Source organism: Rhyacophila brunnea, unplaced genomic scaffold (assembly GCF_057557595.1).
Source record: "Rhyacophila brunnea isolate RB1 unplaced genomic scaffold, BYU_Rbru_1.0 scaffold_15, whole genome shotgun sequence".
NCBI classification, from domain to species: domain Eukaryota; kingdom Metazoa; phylum Arthropoda; class Insecta; order Trichoptera; family Rhyacophilidae; genus Rhyacophila; species Rhyacophila brunnea.
In genome coordinates, this window is record NW_028232806.1 from 22,646,322 (window position 1) to 22,663,250 (window position 16,929).

General features: G+C 34.1%; 1 protein-coding gene across 1 annotated transcript in view; it reads left to right on the forward strand.

The window, feature by feature from the left end:
* The window catches only part of Wnt2 (Wnt oncogene analog 2), a 231,363-nt gene that overhangs the window by 147,396 nt on the left and 67,038 nt on the right, over positions 1-16,929 (forward strand). The gene's annotated exons all lie outside the window — the stretch shown is intronic.

Genomic DNA, 16,929 nt, shown 5'->3' on the forward strand with positions numbered 1-16,929 from the left:
TATAAACAAGGTTAGTGCCCGGAGTTCAAAAGTCCATTCAACCCAACCAGCTATAATTATTCACAGTCCATTTAAAGTATATATATATTATATATATACATATTATATGATCATCAGTTTCATTTTGGATATGTTTATCTTTAAGATCATCGATTCACTTTATTTTTGAACCCAAATAAGAATTATCCATATTATACTTTTTATAATATGGATTATATTATTTATATTATATTTATAATATAGAGAATATATTTTTTTATGTAGAAAATATAACAATATTTTTAATCGAGTATGATAATAAAGTAAACTAAAAGTAATATTGGTGAAATTTGGTATATTTAATTTTATTTAAATAAAAGAAAAACTGTTATCAGTAGAACCTAACTGATTTTTGGCTAATGTGCCTCGTGTCATATCTAGGTTGAATTGTAAACATAACATAATCCTGGTTGAAAATTTTATAATAGTATTTACTTACATTTACAGTGGAGAGCTGAAATATTTGCAATGAAATTATTGATCGTTGGACATAAAATTCATCCTTACGTCACGTTAAGAAAGCTAAACTTAATACAGGTAGATTTATTGAACATACATTATTTGAAAGCACCTCATGCATATACCCACTATAAAAAAATCATGAACCTGTAACCGTTGGATTCGTGCCAGTGTGATTTTCCAATTAAGGTACAGATATTCTACTTAATTACAGCTAGTAGTTCTTACATGAAATGCGTATCAAATTGCATTAATAACGTTGGTTATCGGTTTTTGTATATTAACTCAAGTTAGGTATCAATTAAATGCCTTAATTACTAACCGACGTCATGGATCACTCTAAGTATTTAGTTTGTATAACGCATTTGTACTTGCTAATAATTTAATAAACCATTCCTTTTATTCAATGAAAAATTCACAAGATTTCAGAATATAACATTCTATATATTGAACTTAGATAATTTGAAAACATCTAATGCATTATAACCATTAGAAAAATATATATTTTAGAAAAAAATAGATGAAAAAAATCATAATTAATAAAGTTTGCAAGTCCAAAACGTTTAAATCTTCTGCTTCAATAGGTAGCTATTTACATATCGATGTGAGCATCACTTATCTCAACACCTTCTCACGGCAACAGGTTTGGTTAATCTGATTAAAATTTCGCGCATCGGTTTATAATGTGTTAACGATTTAAAAGATGTTTGTGAAATTGAAAGCTCGTTTGGTAGTGAGCTTTGATATAGTCCACACGCTATTTTGGTGTTTTTTGATTTTTCTCACCAAAGATAATAATAATTACTTACTGTGTATATATGTATGATTTTATCATCTGATCATACTTATTTTTACAAAGTATACACAGGGGCTCAGTTGGTGGGAGGTGGATAAGGTTTTTTTACCATCGATCCTAAGAAAATCATATTGACCTCCACATAGTGGAGGTTGTATTAACAGTTTTTTTTTTAACAAGAAATGGATGGAAGCCACTGGTTTAACCTATTAGGTCCATATACATTACAAAAACAACATATTGTGTATTTGCAGACCCGGGATTCGTACCCGAGACCCACAACATTATAAGCCGACGTGGTAACCGCTCCGCTATTGTAAGTACGGACAGCCATATTTAAGGGAAATAAATTGGAAGTTTGTTTCATTTTCAGTAGTTTACTGAACATAAAATATTATTTAATAATATGTTTGTAATTCGAATAAGATCAGAGAAATATATTACCCACTTGTTGAAAAAAATATGACGCCCGATGATAATCTAACCCACGGCCCAGGGATTTGCACCCATATACTCTTCCAAGTAAACTATGTGCGTCCAGCTAATTTTGACGAAATTAACTAAAAGTTTTTACAATTCTTTCTGAAGCGCTTTCTCAATATCATTAATTTTTGGCAGTCGGCTTTTGTATTAATATTAAGTATTAAATTACTAACCGCTGCAGTGGCGAGGGGTGGAGGTAGACTGTCGACATCCAACATAAATAGTGCACACTAAACTTTGTCAATCATACTTATTTGTTTTCGTTGACTAAGAATACAAATTTCAGATTGTGTTCATTCATTCATTCGTTAAGCCCATGCCTAACCAAACCATAATATAATAGATAACAATAATATTTTATAGATAGATGAATATTTTTTGACTATTATCTATTATGACTTGGTTTACGAATGGTTAAATTTATTTTAACAAAACAAACTACGACTATTTGCAATTTGTAGTCTTAGTTCAATGAAAACAAATACCTACCATTTCTTTTATTCAATGACGAATTCACAAGATTTGAGAATATAATATTTTATATATTGAATAAATATAACTTGAAAACATAGGTATAAACCTACTAGAAAAAATCACACTTTAACAAATACGATGCCCGACGGGACTTGAACCCGTATATTCACTGGTGTCGAGACAATATGCTTTATCAAATTAAGCTACGGGCCTCCTACTTAACAAGTAGATTCTACATGAAATGCTTATCAAATCGCGTTATTTTGGACCAAGAAGCGGTTTATGTGTTTAAAAATAAGTTAATTTTTAAATGTGATTTTTTATAGAAGGTATATATCTAAGGTGTTTTCAAGTAATATTTGTTTAAAACAAATATGTATGACTGGCAAGATTAGTGTACACTATTTATACCGGATCTTATAGCCTATTTAAAGGCTTCACCACTTTGTAACCGTTAGTTTAGGTAGAACCTTTACCTGAATTATAAAAATAAATCATAAACATCATATTAACATAGTATTTATATACAGTCGATATGTATGTAAAGACTCTTAACTGTTATAAATATATATGTTATGCCGATGTGCGAAATTGACTATTACATGAAATGGGCATTTTTTTGCATAATTCATGTAATAGTCAAGCCCGTTGCCTTATTCATGAATTAGGCAAATTATCTGCCGAGTGCGTGAATTGGCCAGGGTATGGAATTCTTAAACTGTCAACATGACAGTAGAAAAAGTAAATTTAATACGGATGGTTTTATTAGTTATAATCGGACATAATATTAATATTATTATTATCAAGATAGGTTAGGTTTTGTAAATTCTGAATTCAACTGAATGTCCATTTTGAGGTTAGCTAACAATTTAGTGTCAACAAACTATCAAATCATACTATCACAAATAAACAATTGACCATTGCACGATTAATTCCCAAGCACGAATCAAATCGCGAAAATACCTTTTAATAAAATTCTTCCGTTATCATATTATAGTTCTAGATTTTTTTGGGCATAGTAAATGGATAATATGGACGTCATTGTAGTTAGGTACTGATTGGCATATTTTTGTATATTCAATGACATTTGACACATTTGGTTAGTTTGATTAGTTGCGAAAAACACCACCGGAGCGCGACCATCTATTTTGACCAATACATGAGCATTTGACACATTTGGTTTAGTTGCAAAAAACATCACTGTAGCGCTAATATCTAATTTGCCCAATGCATGAACTAGGCAGAAAAATTACTGCCGAATTCACGCATTTGGCAGATAGTTTGCCTAATTCATGAATAAGGCAACGGGCTTGCATTTTTCATGATTTAGGCAAAATTTTGCCCACTTCATGTAATAGTCAATTTCGCACATTCGGCGTAACATATATTATATTGTGTGCATTTTATCTTCGTTCAAAATACTCCACGAAAAAATATTTAAGTCAGTGGTATTATTACAAGCTACTATATCAATAATGTTATAATGAATCTATTATGGATTTGTTATCTTGTTTTCGTAATTTATTTCGCATCACGATTCTTAATTAATTATACTTGAAAAGATATTATCTGGGACTAAGTATATTTTAAATACGAATTTATCTATGTTTGTATTAGATGCAGCGCCGTGCTTACAATATTAATTTCTTAATATCCGTTGTATTGAATAACAATCCGATCCGAGATAAAGGTTAGTAAGTCATTTCTAGAGATAATGTGTAATATCGTGTTACAACAATTTAATGTTAAATAGTTATTAAAACATGATTTATATGCGACAAGTCACGCGCGAACAAGTCGATTGGTTCAAATATACGAAACACTTATACGGTAAATAATTAATAGTAGACGAGAAGGCGGCTCTCGTGGTGCAGTGTGTATGGCGCTGGCCTTCCATCCAGGAGCTCTGGGTTCGATTCCTGGTGCGGACACAATATATTTATGTGATTTTCTCAAAGTCTGGGTGTTTGTGATTGTTCAAAATTACTAACACCTTAAAAAAAAAGCAAGGACATGGTTATTAATAATAATAAAAAAATACACGAGTGAACAAAAAAATTATTCAAGTTTTATTGTTTTCATCATCTTACCAATTATATTATATTACATGTCATCATCATCAGCCGGGGTCAATCCACTGCTGGATGAAGGCGTCCCCAAGCTTCTTCTAACTCTCTCGGTCCTGTGTCGTTCGCTGCCACGTATTTCCGCCGAACTTTACCAGTTCGTCAATCCAGCGGCTTTAGGGCGACCCTGTGGCCGTTTCGTGTCCCTTGGGTACCACTGGATGACGGCATTTGTCCAGCGGCCGTTATTTCGGCGAGCAATGTGCCCCGCCCATCTCCATTTCAGCTGTTTGGCAACGTCTATTACATCGCGTACTCCTGTCTGCTTCCTAACCCATTCGTTTCTCTTACGGTCTTTTCGCGTGATGCCCAACATACACCTCTCCATGCCTCGCTGTGCGACTCTTAGCCTTTGGACATCTCTCGTGTTGAGGGTCCACGTTTCGCAGTCATACGTGAGCACGGGTAGCACACATTGGTCGAACACCCTACGCTTAAGACACAGTGGTAGGTCACTCTTGAATATACTATTCAGACGTCCGAAAGCACTCCATCCCAGCTTATATATACATTTATATATATATTATATCAGTTGAAGGGTGTCTTTTGAATGTAGGTAGGTTGTGACTAGGACTAGACTGAAAACAAGTCCCACAACAGCCATATTTTACAGTACGTTCTTAAAATTAAATTTGGTTTATCTTCAATATTTTACTGAATAAAACATTTTATATTAACAAAATCAAAGTTATAACAAAACTATTGATAAGCTATTTGGTTTTTAATACACTTTGAGACTAGATCACTAAAACGTAAATTAATTATTGCATATGCCCGGACTATTTACAAATAAAATAATACTTAGATTTTCAATAGATGTGTTGACGCATTATATATTTAAATTGAAATTTATTACAAGGTACAGTTTATTAAAACCGTATCTTCTGCAATGTGCCCGAAACGTCGAGAAAAAAAAGAGGAAAAACACACGGTGACAACCCTAGAAAATATTTCGATTTAAATATAAACTTTATTGTTTGAAACATTAACTAATTACTAACCTGTTTCACTTACATGTATTAATTAATAAATAATAATTTATAGCGACATTTCAAACACGTACATTACCTCCCGTTCACAAATTCGCGTGCAAACATATCCTAAGTAAACAGTTATTAGGTACTTATTACATATAAGTACCTGAGTATTTCATAATAATAATAATATGCAGTATAATTGCAAGTGCCATAAACGTGTCATATGCTGACTTTACGATTTGTTGTGTTAACCGTAACTGGATTTGTTATTTTTTATGAGACCGCGACCAATCGTTGAACTCAGTGTAACTGACTAATATATTATTACTTTTTAACTTAGGTACTTTGAATGTAATGCCGCTGTAAGTAACTGAATCAGAAATATATGAAAATATGTTTCAGTATTGGCAAAGCCGATATTATAGTGCTTTATTACTTATTAAGAATGGCAATTTTATATAGTTCATGTTTTCAGCATTGAATATTATATTGTTGTATAGATATTATATACGTTTTGTGAGTCATGAATATTCATATGATTTGAGTCATGGCCCCCACATCCTGAAGCGGGCCCCCAGGCTAGGATATTTGGCGGGCCTATCTATCGTTAAAGATAAAGCCAGTGTGACGCTCTGCTGTAAGTAGCCTTTTCCAAATAGTGTAGTTACGCGGTAAAATTAATGTGTAAATTTAGTGTTTATTTGTAGATATATTACATCCGTTTGAACTATGGAGTTGTCGAGTATCGATACAAAATAAAAAATTGCATCAAACAACCACATAATTTTAAATAATAATGTTATTGAAGAGATATAGCGCCGCAGGCGACTTTTTTAACTATTGGAGATAATTTTTGATGTTTGTTTATATCACTTAACTGGTCGACTCGCCACGCTGGTCCCTTCCTGAGCCCGGGCCCCCAGGCTAGAGCCCTGTCAGCCCCCCCTTTGTGGGGGCCATGATTTGAGTCACCCGTTCTCCACCCGTTATACATAATATTATGCATCTGCAATATTTGCACTTCCGACTTCCAATTACGCTATAAACGTGTCTGAATAAAAACAATTTAGTTTCTCACCTCTGACTGTCACAATTCACAACCATGCACCGTATGTCTAAAGAAAGAGTATATTATGTAGAAAATAAAAATACAATCTTGGTCTGTCAGCAGTCATATATATTTCCGACCGAAAATTGGTTAATCTACGTAAGAACTGGAATTATTCCGTTCTCCATAAGACGTAGAAAATTCGGCCTTGATTCATAATATCGTCGGCGTAGTCAATTGTGATCGTGTGTGGACCTATCACCAGGTTATTCTAGAAGAAAAGATACCATATTGATGGTTGTATCCGTATCCGGGTCATAGTCTATCAAAAGAACACCGTGTAGCTTGGTCATGAAGTCACTATGGCGGGTCAGGAAATTGCGCGGCATTTATACTTCATTGGAGTTGCGCCCCATCCCCATCTGTCGTATATATTATGTAGCTGCGATTCGGGCACGGCCAACTTCCGTAATGCTATAAACGTGTCGGAATGAAAAGATTTTAGTGCCAGACTTCCTTTATCCCGAGAAGAAATTAAACGAGACTGATGTAGCAACCACGCATCTTGGTACTTAATGAAAAAAATTATGTCTTTCTTTATATGTTTTATTGTTATTGCTAAATCGTTATAATAACCCAAACTTCTGTAGAATGTGTGTAACAGATTTTAAAACATTGCTTACGCTCACAGTCGTATCTATTAGTAATCTGAAAACGGCAACGGAAAGATATATAGTATGTCATTATGATGCTCTAACTTAGTTATTATTAACATTGCATGATCACACAACATATTTTAATACAATATAAGATTAATATTGTAAACGACAGTATTTAAAAAATTGAGAGTAAAACCATTTTTACTAGATCAGATGTCAGTAGTTATAGCACTTTTTTTCTGATTATTCTTCTGTTATCACGTGCATTATACCTTTGATTTTTTATTTTACAAAATTATTCGATTAACTTTTCATTGGAGTTTTCAATTGCCGTATTTTTTAGAAATTGCAACATTATTTAGAATCCAATCATTTAGACTCCATTCTCTATATTCTATAATATAGTATAGAAGGTTTCTTCAACATATTTGGCAAATATCTTTTTTTCAATCCAATACGTGGTTCTTGACCGCCTTACAAAGAGAGTTTTCTTATTTTTTTTTTTACGAGAAATGAATGTTATACCCCGTTTACATGTGCATGGATTTACTGCTGACAGTACGTATTGTCGCGGCCATAACAATTAAATGCACGTGTAAAGTGTAAACATGTATTATCATTAAAGTAGCAAGATTGCATGCACGAATCAAAAAATTTTGGAAGCTTCTGAATTTTCACGTGACAGTTGGGATTGATCGGTATCTGCGCCTGCGCAGTAGTACGATAGTGACGAACCTGCCGATAAAAAAACGAACTACATCGCTTAGCGACTCATTTTGAGGTTAACCGATTTTTACGACTGTCAAAATATAGTACTATAAAATGACAACATGACATCTCGCTTCCTCTTGAAGAATGGGATTGGCGAGACAGTCAGCACTTTTACGTGTAAACAGTTATTGTCATGATAGTTGTTTAATACCCCGTTTACGCGTGCATGGATGTACTATGCACAGTAAGAAAATGTATGGAGAAATATGTATTATCATGCAGTTGGCAAGATTGCGTGCACAAATCAAACAAGATTGGAAGATTCCAAATTGTGATAATTTATTGCGCGCAAGTAAGATTATTTTCGATCTATATACGATCAGTAGAGTGATAGACAGCGACATAGCGATATAGAACATGCCTGTAAAAATCGAACTACTCATTTTGAGCTTCGATTTTCAATACGACCTGTCAGATAGTAGTATAAAATGACAACATCGCGTCTCGCTGACTGAGAGGCAGTCAGCATTTTTACGTGTAAACAGTTATTGTCATGACAGTTTAAAATAAGCACAATTGCCGACAGTAATTCCATGCATGTGTACAGGCGCTATAAAATACACACTATTGGTACAAGTAAATCCATACACGTCGTGTACAGGCGCTATTACCTATGTCAACAGTTTGAAAAGATTCATAGTTTGACAGAAAATAATATGACGTAGTTAGAGCGATGCCGAGCGAGAGAAAACAATGCAATAGGCTTCATGTAAGTGTAAGGCATAAAGCCCACCAAAGCGGCGCTCGGTGCGCTCTCTACAAAGTAGGCCCCCTCCCACCCGCGCATTACCCTTCACCTATGTAATAAGGGGCTCAAGGAGCACAAAATAATTATTATTATCAGCGTCTCTCATAACAAAGCAATAAAAATACTATTAAATTTCTCGGGGCTTGTAATTAATATTCACGATGACATCATTCAACCAGCGAAATATCGGACACGCAATAACTAAACAAAAAGTTCACTGTTATTAAATAATGCCTTCTCGCCCGTCTATCGACGACGCTTCCAGGAGCGTGATTTTGTTTGCCGTGTTCAATGAATGGACTACGTTGTATTTTCGTTAATTCGTGTCGCTGAGAAGCCACACAACGATGACTCATGGGGCGGGCGGGCACAATGCGTCGTCAAATCCAGTGTGCGCTGGCGTATTTGATTGCGTTGTATTTTCGATGATTCACATAGAATATGCGCGAGCGCCCCGCAAACCCGCTTTAGTGGACTTTATGCCTAAGATCAGCTGGAAATAATAATGGTAATAACAATTAACTTTATCATAATAGGGTACATTTAGATATATAAATCGTGCTCAATAGAAGAATTCGCAACCTGCGTAATTCCGATGTTAAGTTGTTCCACTTAGTTAATTTTGTCGTAACATATTAAAAATCTATATTCTGGGTAGGTACAAATACACAGTTAAAAATGAAAATGTGAATTACTTTACTCACATAATCGGGATTTGAACCCGAGACCCCTCCCGACTTCACAGGCGGAAACGTTACCTCTCGGATATAACGGGTACTTGTCTAGGTGATAATCTAAGCAAATATTATATTATATACAGATTTAATATTCCTTCTGAAAGGCAGCTAGGGCGGACTGAGATTGATGAAGAAAGCTATGTTGAAACGACGGAAGTAATCAAAGTACCGTAAAGTGACGAGATTTCTGGACAAGGCGTCATGTTAATATATCTCCATTCAATAACAAATAACAGCTCGTTCATTCATTAGGTATTCTAACGGCTAAGACTGTTATTAAAATTAATTAAGTCGGTTTAGCATTACTTAACGTCAGTTCATTTTACCTGGAAACAGAGATAATGCATGAATGAATATTCAAGAAATGCAATCAAGATTACAAATTACAATACTTGTATATATTTTAGATACTATCTATACCTACTGCCAAATTGGGATATTTTGTCAGTTATATTATTTTATAATGTATATAATATAGGTATATTATAGGTAATATAAATCTGTATTATACATGAAATTATGTGAAAACTACTGAACCTATTTCGGTGTTTGATAACTTGTTTTTTTCTTACAAATGATAATATTATACATGTTAAACAGTAATTCCATGCACGTGTAAATGTCAAACTTTGACTGTGAGTATTATCGCGGCCACAGAACAGATAATACATAGAATACCGATAGGCTATATTCAATACGCCGCGTGTTGATGCAGGGTTTTGAATGTGTGAGTGTCCTACGAAAATGAAGCACGCATTATACACGTGCAATAGTGTGTGTAATGCACCAACATTAAATGAGCATACATGCATATACCGAGAGCAGTTTTCAGTATCTGACGTAAAACGTATTCTTGACACGTGTGTAAGTTTAACATGGATTTTCCTTACTCGAGTCGGTTACCTGCTATCGCCTTACCCGTTATGTATTTCAGTTTTCATTATTTCTGAGTTCCCCGATCGCGGCCATAACAAGAAATATAGGTGTAAACGTGTATTATTCTGCAGTTGCAAGCTTGCATGCATGAATCAAAAAAGTTTGGAAGCTTCTGAATTTTCATGTGACAGTGGGAATTATTTCGATCTTCCAGCAAAAAAATTAACTATACTCATTTTGAGGTTAACCGATTTTCACTACCTGTCAAATAGTACCATAAAATGATAACTTCGCGTCTCGCTTACTCTTGAAGAATGAGATTAGAGAGACAGTCAGTACTTTTACGTGTAAATAGTTATTGCCACGATAGTTCAAAATACGCACTATTGCTGCCAGTAAATCCATGCACGTGTACAGGCACTATTACTTACTTCACCATGTTCGACTCTGAGAGGATAATAATATGGACCTCCAAAGAGTGGAGGTTATATTGACACCTTTTTTACGAGAATGGATGTTAATCACTTGCAAAACAACTAAAAAAATTAGGTACATACGCTGACTCCAAGCACATTGAAGTTAATCCCTCCAAACCAAAACCCGCCACGCACCACACCCGGTCTTAATCGAGCATATCACGTGGCCCTACATTGGCGATGTGAAGCATCTAGTTAAGTTTTAGGCCGGGAATGCTCTAGGAGGAGATACCCAGGACTGAGGTTGCTACGCTCAAAGTGAGCTCTGACTGAGTTTAAAGTTACTTTCTAATGCAAAGTGCCGGAAAGTCTCTCCAAGCACAAATTGAAAAACAATATGTGCATTTATCAGACTCAGAAGTCGAACCTGGAACCCACGACATTATAAGTCGACGCTTAAGCCGCTCGGCCATCGTAGGCGTCATAATAATAATAAGTATAAATAATATTAAATTCTACAGGTGATTTTTTAAGGTCGATAGCTATTTTGGTTGTAACACCATTGTTAAGACTACAAAATTAAATTACTCGTCTACCCTTAAGTATAAAACTTATAGAGTGAGACGAAATGATCTATTTCTTTCTCACCCTGTATCTATTTAAGAATAATACCTACTTACTTGAAAACCGTATTAGTTGAACTCAATTAATTTACTTTCCTACGTCTAAAAATATATTACGAGTATACTAATGTAATTACTCAATTATTAAAGATGAAAATTTACTTACTTGGAAACCGTAATTAACTTAAATTCAATTAAATAGTCTCCAATTAAGGGGCGGATATGGCCAAAGAAGAAAAATCGTTTATGGTAGTTTCACCCTTGGCGGGTCTTGGCTTTCTTAAAAAACTTCCTTCATCCGGGGCGATTCACCGTTATCACTATCCAGTTGCTTTGACAAACCATTAATCTTCTTTAGCGCAGTCAGCACGTCATCTCAAATTATTTTCCATCCAGGTTTTCTATTCTTGCCATCGGAAAATGCATATATAGCCAGTATCACTGGTAACTTCTTTAGTATTCTATTCTGGATAACGAATCCAACAGCGTGGCTTATTCAAGTGGAAAATTAATTTTCATTAAAATCTGTTAAAAAGGAATCAGTACTAAAATACTCAAAATACGAATACGTAATCATGGCACTGCTGGAAGAAATAACAATATCGGTGATGGAGATACAAGACTCCCCCCCTTCTCGGAGCAAGACAAATGCATAACATTAAAAAAATATTTGATCGATCGTTACTCAGAAAGTGAAGAAAGAAAACTGGAAAAACTGTTGTCGAATTCAGAGTTGGGTGACAAATCACCATCCGGGTATTATAGATGTTTAGAAATTCTCGTAGGTACATCATTAATTGTAGAAAAAGAAACAGAACTGTTTTTATATTATTCATTTTTAATGATGTAATCAAAAAGTACAATCGAAAAGTGACACTTACTTGTTTAATAAAAAAAACTAATAGAATAATAAGGACTCATTTGTTTTATTTTAAACAAATGAAAATGCAGTAAACTGCATTACCGCTTGAGCTTCCACTTATTATTTTCGCCAATTGATGTCACTACTGACTACACTATACATGTAACTAATTCAGTCCAGTCTCCATATTTTCATATGTCACGTGATATTTTTGCCATTATAAAGTATGTACAGTTTCTCATTATATACCTCCAGTTGCCATATTCTTGACGACCCCAAAGATTCTTCTGAAATCCTCTGAAAGATATATTTATTTCTCTGTATATTATGTAAGTAGGTAGGATATTAAATTCTTCAAAATAGGTCATGACAAGATAGACAATGACAGTAGTGTAGTGAAACACCCAAGGTTTGAGAAAATCACATAAATAATTAAACAAAAAGTTGAGTTAGATCAGTGATGATTTTGTTTGACGCGGATTACGCTATCGATGTATCAAAAGATTTAAAAGTGGACCGTGAAACAATTAACCTAACCAGTTATTTTCGCAAATCATAACAAAATTCCTGTGATATCAAAGGGTCTTATAAAATAACCAATTAAACAGATACATACATAGTACGTGTACTAAAAAAACTTACATAGATATTACGAGTATTATGTGCCATTTTCAATAATAATTATTATTTTTACTTAGGCACTTAGGTGATATTGGCAAAAAAAAAGGTTTGTATGTAAGTATAATATGGTCTTTCGCAAACTCTATTCGCTCTCTATTCTAATAGAGTTCGATAAAGGCCTCGAATGGAAATGGGCTGGACATATTATAGCTCGAAGAATGGATATCGTTGGACAAATCTAGTCATCCAGTGGTACCCAAGAGGTACAAAACGTCCGCAAGGTAGACCCAGAGGCCGCTGGATCGATGAAATGATAAAGCTGTGCGGAAGTACGTGGCAAGGCAATGCACAGGACCGAGAGAAGTGAAATCAGCTTGGAGAGGCTTTCATCCAGCAGTGGATAGATACAGGCTGGTGATGATGATGACATGGCCTTTACGGATACCTACATTCTAATCAGGTTTTATAGTTGTTTCCACCACCATCAGATGGATAGGTCACTAGATGAGTAGATAGAGAGTTTCAGTACACGGGTACAGAGGACACTTCATATTTTCATTAAAGATAAATGACGGCAGAGCAAGTCAACATTCTTTTTATTTTCTGAAACTATTTATTTAAGCACTAGGGTGCATGGTTGCTACATCAGTCCCGTGCAACATCGCTTCGGGACAAGGAAGTGTGGCACTAACATCTTTTCATTCTGACACGTTTATAGCGTCATGGAAGAGCGGCCGTGCACAAACCGCGGCTGCATATACATGGCGGATGGAGATGGGGAAACTCAAATCAAGATCATTAGATGACTATTCTGACAGCTGTCACTTGCGTTTGTCAATTTTACCACTATTTGGTGGTGTTACCACTCACTAATGGCATAAAATTAAGCTGAAATCAACTATTATAACTGACCATCTTGCTCTATGTTTATAATACAATCTTTTAGTTTCTTCGTTAGGTAGGTAGGTGCTCATTGTGAATCATCGGCTGGATATCATTAAAATCAATTTATTAACATCGTTAGAAATGTAAGATTAAAATCCACTTTGCCTGAAGACTCAGATATGTTTATCGTATCCATTCTATCCCTTGATTATCTCGTTGAGATGTGGAGATAATCTGAAATTATCATACGTTTTGTTCCTTGGGGCAAGTGCAAGAGTTATTACGGCCGTAGAAGATAGTGAGGCCCATTATTAAATACAGCCCATCTAAGTAAAATACGTCAATTACATGGATCGTTGTGCATTGGATCAATTCGCCATTATTTCTAATTCAATTAATGCAAATTGCAGCATGAAAATCTGTGTGGGGCTTATATTATTATAATATATAAGAAAATAAATATTATGTAGCAATTTTTTAATTCTTTGGTTCGAAGCAGGCTTGAGAGTGAGTCTATTGTTTGGGCACCGCATCAGTTGAAGTATGGTGGAGAGGGTTCAGAAGAAATTCTTGAGACTCCTTTACTTGAGGTTTTTATGGATACTATCCGTGGATTTATCCATCTGACTTTCTCTTAGATATGCTTACAGTCTGCAATTTGGAAGAAATCTTTATTTAGCTACGACTTATACGAGGTATAAATGAGAACTCTGCCATTCTGGGCAGTGTTGTCACTGATAACTATCTTAGAAATAGAGAGCATCAGTTGTTTATTTTCCCAAGGTGCAGAACAAACCTGCCACTGGTAATGCCAATTGGGAGGGCGATAACTATGATCAACCAAGTTGCTTTGGGTGTTGATGCATGAGAGTTGGTTTAGGTGGATGTTATTTTATAAATTCTTAAAATAGGGTCTCCTTAGCAAACTCGGTGTACTTCTTTGAACTTTTATAGAATATAGCTGATGTATAATTGTATTTTCACTGCTTTTGTATGTTTATATTATGTTCTCGTTTTATATTTTCATTTTTATTACTTTTTCTTTATAATAATGTTTCATATCATGTTGTGAACGTCTTAAATTTATAATTTGTAATATCCGCAATATGTAAAAAAAAAAAAAATTGAAAATTGAAATAATATATTAAGCTATATTTCAGTAAAAAGAATATTCATACATTGAATAATTGTGTGGAAATAGCCGTGTAATTTGAAAAAATATTTCACCAGGTATGTCACACCGTGTCCGAAAACTTGTACGTATGCAGTTCGCCGTGTCACACTTCACCGTGAAATGTTGTATCGGAAATATATGGCCGTATATTAAAGACCGTCCAACCTCTTTGGGTCGTATAGTACCTACTGACATAAAATTCATGTCTAAATAAATCACGGTTCTTGTCGGTTTACACTTTACAGGAAGCCAGCAGGAAACAAATTTTGAAAATAGCTGATATATTGGATTACTTGTTAGGTTATGTTAGGTTAGGTTTTCATTCTTGAATACATGGATTTAGCCAAAATCAGCTATGAAAATTGAATTAATATTCATATTGAATCTAATAAAATTGGAGACTGTATTGTATACGGTCATCTCTTTCCGATAAGAAAGCTCACGGTGAATTGTGCCACGGTGAAATATTTTACGTACAATTTACATGCAACCATGTCAGACCACTTATGATATCAGCTACTGGTACAGAAGTCAGAGTAAAAGATATGTACGTTCAATAAAAAGAATGTTACATTTCCTAAATATTGTGAATTGTTTGTTGAATAAAAAAAATAGTTAGGTGAATTATTATCCAGTTCAAGTAAGTTATAACAAAATATCTTGGAGTGATTCGTGACGTCGGTGAGTAATTAAAGTGTAGGTATGTACCTACTTTGATTTAAAATACAAAACCCAATTTGCCAATTGTAACTCAATTTGGAAAGCGCTTCAGAGAGTATTGTAAGAGTCATTAGTTAAAATTTGTTGCAATTAGATGGGATACCTACCTATTGTAGCATTGTGGTCGATGTATTTTTTTCAAAAAGTTATATGTTTTCTCATACGTGTTTTCAATAAAAAGAATATTACATTCTTAAATCTGTTGAATTATTTGTTGAATAAATATTATGAAATAACGTTTATAGTCCAGATAAGTTTGTACACGTTGTGGTACTCGGAAGTAGGGACCTAAAATTTTTGAGTACTTAACGTAGTCTTTAACCTCCTTATTGACAAAAAATTCCACAGTGATCCGAGTAGTGACTTTGATGGGGCGGTCCAGTTCCTTATATCGATGTTTACAAAATCTCAGTTGGGTAGGCCTGGAATTACGATATTATGTAATTATATTAGCTATAAATCTGTGCGTAATACGAATGATAGAAACGTTATTTTCATTGGTTTTGGTTTATCTGTCATTTTGAATTCAAATGACGTGACGTCAAAATAATGTTTTCGAAATTAAAACTGCGTAGTAGTTCCATGCGCATTTTTTCACAAGTTTCAAAATTTGGAATATATAATATTAGAAGAAAAGCTATAAACTTTTGATTATAATATACAAAAAAATTCTCTCGACCATATCCGATCCTAATTAGATCATATGGGCCTCCACAGAGTAGAGGTTTGTTTTAACAGATTTTGTTTTTACGAGAAATGGATGTTAGCCACTTGCTCAACCTTTTTTGGTACATACTCTGACTCATACACAAATTGAAAAAAAACAATATGTGTACTTGTCAGACCCGAGATTCGAACCTGGGACCCACGACGCTATTAGCCGACGCTTAAGCCGCGCGGCCATCGCGTAAAAAATATAATATTATCTAAAGTGCATGTTTTTTTTACAATAGTATGTTAGTATGTACTTAGTTAAATTCACAAATTTGTCACGAAATTGATAAAATACATAAACATGTTTAAAAGTAGCTACACAGTAAAAATAATCACAACAAAAAATATTCCCTCCCATATAACATTTATAGAATGATCGTCCGATTTATTGAAAAAAAAAACATTATAATCCTACATCAAATGTAATAATATTATGAATTATGATATTTTGAAATGTTATTAGTTCTTAAAAAATATTATAATAAATTAATTAAAATTAATGGTGTTAAATCAAAATAGATTCCTAGTATTTGAATTACGAAGGCTGTTGTCTCCTCACGATTTCGCCCAATCAAAACTCCTCCGCTTTTTCCTCTTTCTTTCTCTTTATCTCGTCTATTCAATTGATAACGGGGCTGGCTTAAGGTATTATGTGACCAATATTTTACATAATTTATTGTATTTCAAAATATGGTTTCTATTTTGTACTGCAGTACATAAT